Source organism: Phasianus colchicus, chromosome 2, assembly GCF_987193195.1.
Source record: "Phasianus colchicus chromosome 2, bPhaCol1.hap1.1, whole genome shotgun sequence".
In the NCBI taxonomy this organism is placed as follows: Eukaryota; Metazoa; Chordata; class Aves; order Galliformes; family Phasianidae; genus Phasianus; species Phasianus colchicus.
In genome coordinates this window covers 40114426-40126851 of record NC_143437.1, presented here as the reverse complement: position 1 = coordinate 40126851, position 12426 = coordinate 40114426, and the positions used below count along the sequence as shown (strand labels likewise).

The 12426-nt window shown below is 37.5% G+C and overlaps 1 protein-coding gene across 2 annotated transcripts in view; it reads right to left on the bottom strand.

Annotated features, from left to right (window-relative positions):
* The window catches only part of GALNT2 (polypeptide N-acetylgalactosaminyltransferase 2), a 96181-nt gene that overhangs the window by 62111 nt on the left and 21644 nt on the right, over positions 1–12426 (bottom strand). Inside the window, exon 1 of one of the 2 annotated variants that reach the window (XM_090135448.1) lies at positions 9738–10711. The exons of the other annotated variant lie outside the window; for it this stretch is intronic. The gene's annotated coding sequence lies outside the window, so the exon portion shown is untranslated. Of the gene's footprint in view, positions 1–9737; positions 10712–12426 lie in introns of those variants that run through there. 2 annotated transcript variants of the gene reach the window in all.

The window sequence follows — 12426 nt, the reverse complement described above, 5'->3', positions numbered from 1 at the left end:
TACAAAGCTAAGGCCATGAGAAATTAGGCTCTGTAATCTTAGCCCACAAGGAGTTACAAATACTTTGGTTCACAATACAGCTGTTCCTTTGGAAAAGTCATAATCCTATTTACAACTATCTACAACCCTTATCAAGTTTTGAAACTGGACAAGATAGAATATTGAAGTTTATTTTAAATTGAACAGTAGACTCAAAAGCAGATAGAGAAAGAAGAAAAAGGAAGTAAAGAAAGAGTCCATTGAAAGAGCTTTCTTGAGGGAAGAAGAGTAGACTAATAAATACCCAAATACACACAGATGCAGAAAAAATCCCTAGAGAAAATAAACAAAAGTTTCAGAACCACCAAGTAACAATTCAAAGCAAATATTTCTTTGACATTTAATTCTCAATACTGGATACACACCTTTCAGATAAAAGTGACTTTAAAAGGTTTGTTATTAAAAAGATAGACCCCTTGAAAACTCATTTATTTTACACTTGCAGAAAAACTAAGATAAGGGACAGAGACATAGATTAGGTCACCTGCTCTTAAAGCATGTGCCATTCTGCTGATGGATAGTCTTCACATGTTTAGATTAAAGTTGAAAAAAAATGAAGAGCTACAGAAAATTCTGAGATAAATCCCTTATATCAACACAAACATTAAAAGATACATTCACAAAATTAAAAAATCGAGGAAGGAGGGGAATGGGTGGACGTGAGACTTGATATACCACGTTAATTTCTCCAGCTATCGAATGCTAATTTCCAAAAGCCAAATTCTGGAACTTTTTTCCAAGGAATATTACTTGGTGACTCCAGCTTTTTCTACATTTTTCATTCTTTTCACTCAAACATGCAAGCACACACACTCCCTCTAACAGGATGAACCTATCTTTAGAACTGGAGTTGCTGGATGCTCAAACGGATCCCACACCCCTGATCCAAGCTACAGTACAAATACAAGCCCATTATAGCAGTGGTTTCTCACAGTGCTTTTGAAAGCTGCCAGCTCTACCACCTCACCTAACATCAAAATTATGATCTCATCCTGCCCCTTCATCTTTTTCTAAACTTTTCCGACTGCTTGCATCACGAAAAGGGGTTGCTTACTATCGGCAATAGCTGCACCTGAAAAACCTACATACTGTGACCATGGTTATAAGAAAAAAAAAAAGTGTTAAGTACTGTTCTCTTTTGTTTTCCAAACTGTTCTGAAGCCATGCACTCAGCAGACACCAATTTCAGTATTTCTCATGCTGGTGACTCCTTTGCCATCCGCACTAAAGGCAAAGGACTCAAGTCCTTTATCAGCTACACGCCCAACGCTAACCTTCAATTACAACGACACAGAAACAATGCTGAGTTTATCTAAAACATACTTAGTCTCTAAGTCTTCTCATACAAGAAGAAGTGCTCCTGATTAAAGCATCTGGTACACATCTTGGACAACAGCTTCCCTTCAAAAGGGCAAGAATTCTACATTGCTGTTGAACACCTGTTGTACAACATTATTATTGGGTTTATTCCATTATCAGCTGCTTTCATTACTACTAAGGGAATTTTTTTTTTTGAATGGAGCTGCTGAAAACAGCAACTAGCCATTCCAGGAGAGGGCAGATGTGAATTGTCAGACATACGTGAGGGAGGAGTTTAGGATTTTTGAACTCTACTTGAGGAGGTGGAAACAATTAAAATATTTAATATGTTAAAACTGATAACCTACAATAGGTTTGCTGTTACTGAACACCATTTTAAGAAAGTGATTTTTTTTTTTTTAAATCAGGCTATTAGCTTAAATGCATTTCATATACGACAGTAAGAATGCCTTATTAAACACAAAACAGCAAGTGATAGCCTTGAGAATAACCTTGGTTCATTGGTGGGTTAGTGTGCAAAGCAATTAACTCAGTTTTATTGATTAGTTTTAGACACAGGAAGATTGTGTATTTATGAAATCAACTTGAGGCAAAGGAACGTACACCAAAATTTGTATACTACAGTTCACACTTCACTTTAAGAGAAGGTACTGACTCTGTCAATAAATACCATTTTATTCCCTTAACTATGAACGAGTGCTGCTAGCATTACCGAATACAAACAATGCAATTTTGTGTTTAGATTTTCATATATTCCTTTGCACTGTTCTCCAGAAATGTTTTAACAAAGAGTAAAACCATATTTATGGGCTTGACAACACTGCAAATAAGGAGCAAAGCTGACTTTTTGAGCATAGGGTATTGCAATTATTCAAGTCTTGTCTAAGTGATTTTAGCATTCAGAACTAGTTCTCTGGCAACCTCACTGAGAGCCTTCTGAATAAGGAAGAGCACCTTGAACTTCTTGGCGTCCTTTAACATAAGTGAGCAGTGTGTACTTGCAGTCCAGAAGGCCAACTGTAATCTGAGTCCATCAGAAGAGGGATAGCCAGTAAATTCCTCCTTACTCTGCCCTTGTGAGTACATCTGGAGAACTGTGTCCAGGTCTGGGGCCGCCAGCACAGGAAAGATGAGGAGCTTTTGGAGAGGGTCTGGAGGAGGGCCACGGAGATGCTCAGAGCACTGGAGAACCTCTCCTGTGAAAACAGGCTGAAGGATCTTGGTTTGCTCAGGCTAGAGAAGAGAAGACTGCAGGGACACCTCCTTGTGGTCTTCCAGTATTTAAAGAGAGCTTATAAACAAGAGGGATGCCAACTTCTTACAGGGATAAATAGCGATAGGACAAGTGGGAATGGCTTTAAACTAAAGGAGGGGGGATTTAGATTAGATATCAGGGGGACATTTGTTGTGGTTTTCTTTGTTTGTTTGTTTTTGTGTGGTTTTTTTTTGTGTGTGTGTGTTTTTTTGTTTTTTTTTTTTGTTTGTTTGTTTTTTGTTTTTTTACTGAGAGTGCAGTGAGGGGCAGGAACAGGAGCTCTGTGCAACCTGATCTAATGCTTGATCTAGATGGCTGGTCATCCCGCTTCTAGCAGAGGGGTTGAAACGTGATGACCCTTCGGCTCCCTTCCAACCCAAGCCATTCTGTGATTCTGAATCACTCACAGAGAAGCGTGGCCAACAAAGAAAAAAGTGTCCCCGAAGAAGTTTTCATTTCACATGCCTGCTTATTCTTGTTTGCCATCCTCTGTACTATAGAAAAACACATGGTACCTCCAAACAGTTTACAGACCTGATGGCAAATCTGGGGATAATGCTGGGCAACATTCACCAAGAAAAGCCATCCCCCTCATACAGGAGATCTCGGTTAGAAACAAAGAAGGTGAGCAGTGCTGAGAGGGTGAGGGAGATAAATGATCCTTACAAAAGCTGATCCGCAGAACGTAACCTATCAGCCCTCACATACGACATAAAGAGCACTGTGTTCTGACAAAAACTTGCGTTTCTCACTTTTTAAGCCAAATTATTCCTTTGCGTCTCCTTTTACCTGTCTAGTTCTAGAAAAGTCTATAATGACAGTGAAAATGAAGGAATATGTGAGGAAAAAACACAGCACTTGCAGAACTGATGTATGTCATCGAGATTGCTCAGAAGGGCCTCTAATAGAACACACTAGAGGGAAGATAAGGTTGGGGGAAGGAAGAGATAAAATACAGTTTAAACAAATCCTGAATTCATACACCGAAGGACAAATAAGAAGTTCTACCCTCAGGTTTAATTATGGAAAATAAACACATCTTGAAATTATTTCGACTTTTGGAAAGCAGCAGAGATCATGCTTCAGCAAAATGAAAAGGAACTTAGAGTTCTGTACCAGTAGAAATAAACTACCAAGAAAAAAAAACTGCTCTGAAGCCCAAAACAAATCTTAATAATATCTAAAAAAAGTAGAGAGTATAGTGGTATGAATAATATACATTCCAGATTACAGAAAATAAATACTTGTTCTCGTAATGAAATCATTCCTTCAGAGACAAAATAGAATACAGTTGTTTTTTTCTTTTTCGCACAGCTGAGTTCTTACATTTTTATCTCCTTAAAAGGAGGAGGACTGCATCCCTAATGAAATCAGTCTTCTTTGAGGGTACCAGGGCAGGCTAAAGGGCTCTGAACTTTCTAGAAATTATACTGAAATCTTGTAAAATTTTTAGGAAAATAATGTGTTTATTTCCAAACACTAAAGGACTAAGTTTGTGTAGTCAGAGGAAAGAAAAGTGTAGGAAGGAAGAAATGCACAATGTGTTAGGCAACATAATTGAAACAGCTACTGGAAGATCAATATCAGAATCGCACTTGGTTTTCAGTGAATGAAAAGACTAAAAACAAAAGGGACTGTTTTCCAGCACAAATACCAGGTTTTCCTGCTCACAACAACTTGCAGGAGACTTTTTGCAGCTTGAATTAACTTGCTTTCTACACTGGTTCAGCATACAGAATGAGGTGTTAAAACTGCACATTGGCAATATCTTCAGCTACAGCTGAAAAAATCAATTAAAAAAATCTTGAAGTTCTTCTCTAACAACCCTGCGACAACCGGCTACAAACATAAGAAAAGCAAACTTATTTCTGGCATACACACAGTGCCACAAAAACCTAGCTCCTTAAAATAGTTACCTATTTAAAAGGGAAGCTACTTCAGTGTTCTGGTAGTAATTTCACTTGCATTTTAGAGATACCTATTGAGCCCAATGAACAGATGTATTTTCTCAAGAGAATGTTAACCTTCACATGAAATTTGCCCTACATTTAAAATAATAATAATTAAAAAAATTTTGTGCACCCAATATGAAAAAGAAAGGGTAAAATGAAAACAAGTCACAATACATATGTAATACTTATAAAAGATATGAAGCTTTGAGATATGACTGTTCATTTTCCAGGGTAAAGTTTTAAACATGTTTTTCATCCTTACAAGCAAGTAGTAAAGTTTTGTAACAGAGAAAGAACCTGCTGGAAAATGAAATCACATTACTTTCCATTCCTGTTTAAAAGTAAAAAAAAAAAAAAAAAAAGAGAGAGAGAGAGAAAGAAAGAAAGAAGAAATTGGTTCATTCTCAGACTTCCTTTCCAGAAGTTAATACAAGCTATGAGAAATCATTCTCAATGTCATACAGCACCTTCCACTGCAACACTGACTAATAGAGCTGGTCTAATAAAGTTGGTCCCTCATGCTACTACAATAAAGCCAAATACCACAGCAGATGCCTAAAAAAATCCCTGGTCAACAACAAAAAAAATTATTAGATGAACATCTTTTTTTGTTGCACAACCAGAGAACTGTAATCAACTTTATCCCTTTCATAGGAAGAAAGAATTACAAGAGAGAACAAAGTGAAATAGCTGTCCTGGCAATCAATACTTCTCTTACCCTTGAAGAAACATACTGCATGTCTCATCCATTATGAGAAATATATTATTAAAGGAATGCAAAGTCTAGAATTCTCAGGCTGCCAAGCTTTGCTGCAGCACAAGAAAACCAAGTTTGGCTTCCTCTTACTCCTACTCATGATCTTATCAAGTTCTCGTATTAGCCTTCCAGTGACTCACATGCAAAGAAAAAATTTCAGCTCTGAAATGACTTCTTAATTACATTACCGATAAAATTTATATAGATGTAAACAAGAACAGAGTGCTTTATCAAACTAAGATAGGAAAATTGCAACTTGCTAACCCTAGTTTCTGTGTGTATGCGTATCTGTGGTTTGATGAGATTCCCATTCTGAAAAATGGTCTATTTAACTATGGATTTATTTGTTTACTAGCTACACACCTCTTGGTCTATGGATTAAAGCTTTGCCTGCTAAGACAATTCTGTTTCATTGGTGAAAAAGTTAAAGATTAACTTGGCAAGTCTGTCAGAGTTATCTAATTTATACACAGAAATATTATCTAGGCAGCGTTTCTTTCCATCTTGAGAAGGTGCCTGAAGAAAAGGACTTCCAACATTTTCCTAAACACTAGAAGAAAAGCATGCTGCAGACATTGCTCCAAGTGCTCACGAGATAAAGCTAACAGGGTATTAGAAAACTGTCAAACATACAGCAACAGCTAGCTGTTCAGTGCAGTTAATACAGGCTACCTCCCCAGCTACCTCGGCATTGAGTCAAGGATGTAAGCAAGTTACCAACATTGAAATTTTTACATACACATTTTAATACTAGAATTTTCCGAATTATTTTTATTGCACAAATTTACACAAAGAGTAGATACTCCTGGCATTTGTATTTTTGCAAGACAATTGTAAGACTTCAGAACGAGGGCACAACAGCAGTGTACTGCAACACGATTTGTTTCTATCTTAAGCACTAAATAAAGAGCGAGAGCTGAATTAAATTGTTAACCAGTCTGCCAGCACAAACACAGACATGAATAAGCTGTAGTCTTCCTCTTAATCCCAAAGGCTGTGTTTTGGGCAGAATTCATAGCAGTGCTTCCACACTGACCTGCAGAAGAACAGAATGCAGTAAGAAGTTTGAAGTCTGAAAAGATTAACTACTCTCTGTATGATGCAATATGCTAAACTTAAATCAGGTGAAATAAGAGGTGCCTTATTTTAATTATTTATATTTAAAAACTTAGTGCTAATGCTGAGAAATATGGGGAGAAAAGAGGTAAAGCATCTCTGGTACATACCCACCCAAAATACAACAGTAAATGAGGCTCATCAATGCCAAAGGTAAGATACCTGTAGCCTGTAATTAGTGGAAATAAACAATAGATATAGATAAATCTTAAATACCCTGTATATTACGACTACTTGGTGTAAGTTTATCTTCAACTTTTAATATAAAGTATTATACCCCAAAACCAATTCTGCAGGCATGTTGGAAGTCATTTATCATGTAAAAAGTAGGTCCTTAGCCTAAAACTCCCTTCAGATATGCACACTGTTACAAGTCTGTCCTTATTAACTGGTAAAGGAATTTTGAGCACTTAAGATCCACCTAATTGCTGAAGCAATACTGAAGATTAGTACTTTGGTATTCCTAATAGCTTGCAATTCTGCAGGGTTGCCTTGGGGAAACCTGACCTCTCTGCTGTGTCTTCAGAGTAATTCAAAATCATCATAACAAAGAAGAAAATATGGAAATCAGGCAGTGGATTCATAGAAGACACAGACTCATATATTGGCAAGTTAACCACAGAGATTTTTAAGCATACATATAAGAATTAGACATAAATTTACAGTTCAGAAGTGCTGAACAATAATTAAATTGTTTAATATCCAGGAAGATATAGATTATAGATTAACTACCTACAAAGGTATACAATACCTTAAATAATTATCATGCTTTTACAAATTACCATATATTAAAAAAAAAAAAAGTATTTGCAAGAAGTTAATAAGCATTCCTGAAGAGACATTTTAGGCCAGTTCACCTCACCACTGAGTCCTCACAAGTAACAGCATTCTTTTCCTGCGCAAGCCAAAGGAGGAAGCTTTGAGGAAGCTTTGTCTTAATTTATCAGCGAGGTGCTGAACAAATGTTTTCATAACCAAGAATCCAAACCACTGTAGATTTCACAGCTTCAAAAGATACAAGTTCCAAGAATATCTTTAACATAATTCCTAACAATTCCTAACAAAAGGACGCTAGAACCTGAAGTATAACCTAAAACAAAGGCAGTCTCAGGGCAACTCTTGACTTCCTTTCAGGGGATCACTCATTACAAAGTGGTTGTTTCTTCCATGCAGTTTTTTGGGAATTAACAGAATGCAAATTTACAGTGAAGCATCCCTGCTCAAAATCTCAATATTGTCACTCAAAACTTGCCAGAATCACTAGAGAAATACAAACTTACTGACTTGAAAGACGTCGTCATCTGGGAAACTGTGCAACCTACAAAAAATCTGGCCGCTAGCCTGCTAAAAAGCAGTTATTAAAACCAATGACAGAGTTTCAGATTAGAGACCTGTTTCCAGTATCCTCGAAAAAACACCACTCACATCCACTGTTCAGATGGAGTAGAAGTTCAGATGGATGTCACAGCTTTACCCAGAACCTGGAAGAAGCACCGTAACTGAACAACCCTCCTGAAAGCTAGCAGGCAGATGGTGGGAGAAGAACCCGTTTCTTCCTAGGTTAAAAACCACGAATCCCTCTTTCAGTGGCTTGCTCACTAATGAGGCAGGGAGAGAGATGTCTTAAAAACCATAAAGATCTGTTGAAAATTCAATGAAGCTGAGGAGCAGTATCAGGAACCTGGCTAAACACAGGTATTTCTACACCTAGTATGGAGAACACCAACAAACCCTGTAGAGAGAGGGAAGAGCAGACTATACGTGGTCCATACACATCTACCAGGCCTCTTTCTTGCAGAAGGACAGAGGAAGGAATAAAGTGACTAAGGAAGAGAATTAAGATCCTATGAAAAATAAAGTAGAATATAAGCAAGCAGGATGTTAATGACAGGACAGCAAGTTGGAGAACATACTGTTCTTAACTGTATCTGTTATATGTATTATATATATATCTGTATCTGTATCATATCTAATCTGTATCTAATCATATCTGTAATATGATTACAGTATCATAACTGTAATCTTGCAGCTAAAAGCCACCAAGTTCAGAGAACCCAACCAAAACAAGCCAAAAAGGCTCCACTGTATTTCCACCCAAAATACTTGGGTTTGGCTCTTATTTTAACAAACAGTAAAGTTCTCGAAGCTTATCACTCAAGAGATATTAGCACAGAACAAAAAAGCACAGCATTTGACTTCAGAGACAAAGATTGAAATGGAATTGTCAAAATAATTTTGAGAAAAGGGCAGACTTGTGTGCAAGTGTCTCTACTGCTTATTAGCTGAAGACAAAGCGCAGCTCTGAAACTGCAGGAACAAGAGAACTAATCTGTTTAGTATAACATTAGACAAGGAAAATGTTATTGATACTATTTTACAAGCAGACTGCTAAGCAATAGGGAGGCATTTATGCTCGTAGTAAGATGCTTTCAGAGCCTAGCACAGAAGCATTAAAAGTTACTCTGAAAATTCCACTCACAAGAAGGGCGGTGTTGTATCAGTGCTTCAGCTGGCCTGTAGCACTGCCCATTTTCTGGGCCAGACACAAACAGCAATGCCATTGGAACAATCGGGAGTCTGTGATACAAATGCTGAAAAACATTTGGAAGAGACCTACAGATTGTATGTAGTCATACACACACAGCAAGCTGTGTTTCTAAATCGAGAATAATCAATATTCCTCTAACGCAACAGTCCGACAAGTTTTATTTCTACAATTTCTTGTGAGCACATCCTACAGCAAAACAAAAAGATGACACTCAAATCTGATTCAGTACTAAGAATAACTTTTCTGCAGTTGTTCTGCAGTGAAATCACTGCAATCTCTCTCTTCCGAGTCAACCAAAAATGTATTATCACAAGTGTCAAGAATATGTTCCTTTACCTAAAATTAGAATCCTATATATTCACAGTAAGCAAAGACATTTTTCTGTTAAGACTATGTATATGATATAACTTTTTAGAAATCATTACAGACACACTATGAGATAACGAGTTTGTACTTAAAAAATGATTCTAATATGGTAACTCACTACATTCTGCAGAAGATACCGACAACTGCATTTTCATACAACTTTTAGTTTATGGGAACTAAAGACATGTCTTAAGTATTTGCCTTAACGCCTGAAAGCATGTGCCACATTAACAAAGAGAACATTACAGAAGCATATCAACAAGAGTGGTATGAACTCATATAGAACTCATCTACTCATCTAGAAATCCACCTTCAGGTGCACAAGTTATTCAAAACTTAAGTTCTTTTTTAAAGCCAGTTTGCATACCAAAAAGGAAGTCTTACTCTTTACAATGCTGAGGAGCTCATCCTGTATTTCTGATAGATGTCCTCAAGCACTAACCAGTTTGCTAGTTTCCGTAGGCAGCTGCTGAGCACAATAAAGCACAGTGATTCCTCGCTAACTTGCAAGTAGACACCTGATTTATGGCTGCTGCACAGCACAAATTCACTTTCTGTTTCATGAAACTTAACTGAATATTCCATCACTTGAATTCAGCCATTAAGCACCCTGCAGAAAACACTCAGTTGTAGCAGTCAGATTTCACAAAAATAATTACATCTAAAACTTCAGTCTTTTCTATCTCTTTTAATGGCACTAAGCAATGTAGAAAAGGCATGTCTAGTATTTTGGGATGGCAGGGGATGGAGAATAACACTGTGAAACTACTGAGAGGCAACAGGGACACCCTCACAATCTCACCCAGCTCTCCCACTTAGATGACACTCTACATTCCACTGGTGAAAATTAAAACCCACTTGCTTTGGCTTGATCCTTTTCTTATGCTGAAGTTCAGGATAGCAAAGTAGAGTCACAGAATGGTTGGAAGGGACCCCAAGGATCATCAAATTCCAACCCCCGTGCTGCAAGCAGGGCCACCAACCTCAGTATCTGGTACTAGACCAGGCTTGCCTAGGGCCCCATCCAACCTGGCCTTGAACACCTCCAGGGATGGACGGGCATCCACAACCTCTCTGGGCAATTTGTTCCAGAACCATACCACTCTATGAAGAACTTCCATCCAAAAAGCAACTGACAGGTATAAAAAGAAGTGCTGTCCAGAAAGATGTGCCCAATGAGTACCACCATTTGAGGGCACCTTGTTCTATAGCTCACTGTAGTTAGGGACAGCCAGTTTCACTGCATCTCAGATTGCCTACATGTATGCAAAATTTGATGCTTTCATTTTTGCTTTGACATCAAGTCTGCAAGTGATAATTTTGTGTTAAAATATAGGTTGGAAGACTTAACTGGAACAGAAATTTGCACTTTCGAGAACAGATTTTGGTAGCAAAATCTGAAGTACAGTCAACATTTAATTACACCCGCTATGCAAGAAACGAAGATGTAATCAGGAATGATTAGAAAAATTGCAACTTCAAGTTGCACAGCTTAACACTAGCAGTACCTTACAGAAATCTCATAGCTCTAATTTTATAGAAATTAATGCTAGAAGTTTCTGAAGATGCAAATAATCAGGTACAGGTGATACTTGTTCCTTCTTGTAAATCCATAAGGTTTATGCTTAAGTATATACTCATACTGCTAATGAAAAAAACCTACAGATGCAAAAAAAAAAAAGCACCAAAAAACATGCAAAGCCTACATTCAGAGAATTTGTTTGTCATCATATTTGTGTTTTAATTTTTCTAATTCAACTTCAGCAACCCTCTTTTTTTTTTTTTTTTTTTTTTTTTTACAAGAATAGAAATGGTTAGCAGTTTAAGAACATATGTGAGTTCAGACTGGACTCATGTTCTCAACTATGCCCTTTACTCCTGGATCAGAAACCAAACAAAACATACGCCCCAGGACTTGAATAAATTTATGTCATGCAATTCCTTTCAACAAGAAAATTCAGTAATAAGGTTTAGGGAGATATAATGACTTAATAAATGCAGACAGCTTTCCAGTATGATCAATACTGAATGTTGAACTTGAACCCCTATATTTCTACAGCACAGAAGCAACTATTAAGCCTAACTAGCAACACTGTTTTGGCATCAACTTTTTGCAGATGAAGAACTCCGAGGAAGGTCCCAACAATCTCATTTAAGCTTTGAAAAATGTCACATCTGACCCTGTAAAGTTAGTGTCACAACAGCTTCTAATCTCTTGAAGAGTCCCCTGTGTTCCTGTTTTGCTTATCTAGGACAAGTGAAGTATTCAGTAGGCAGATTACAGCTGGTTGAAAACATTAATGCTTAAATAACGGATATGGCTCAAACCAGCTGCATCAGCAACAGTGATTTAGCATGCCAAAGAGGTGCTAGTTGGTGCAAGTTCACGTCATGTCTGTATTTGGAGTTTTGCAACCTCTACTGAGGAACAAATCGAGTATGCTTGAAGCATTCTCCCTGCAAATGAAAACAAAGCTCAAGTCCCACCACCCACTACCTGCAGGTCCCCAGTTTTAACAAAGATGCAAGATCATCCTGAGGGTGCACTCAAAGAACTGATAGCTAGTGGAGACTTCACTGAGAGGGAAAATACAGAGTGGACAAAAAGTCCAGAACCATAACAGAACATAGCAGTCAAGACTCTTCACCACACAAATCCAAAGGACTTGCACCCAACCAGTTTATTACATCAGAGCTACATATATGCCAATACCTAGATTGGTTCTTAAGTTAACTAATACTTAATTTATCCCATATCACAGCAAGTTGTCAGGAGGCTTGTCTTCACAGAAACCTCTAGTTTTTCCTCAAAACTCTCCATCTGTGTGTGAAGCAAACATACCAGCAAATATTCTATAAGTAAGCTGACATGAAATTTCAGTAGTGAATTAACATTTAGGCTTATTTACATTTTCTAAAAAGTGATGATAAAGAACAGGTGGTTGGTCTGCCCACTGCCACTTTAAAGGCACAAGATCAAAAATAACATGCTCACATTCATTCTATGTTCTACCCGCTTTTCACCAAGACCCATCTGCTCCTTCATCTCTACAGTGCCCACTCCCTGCGCTCT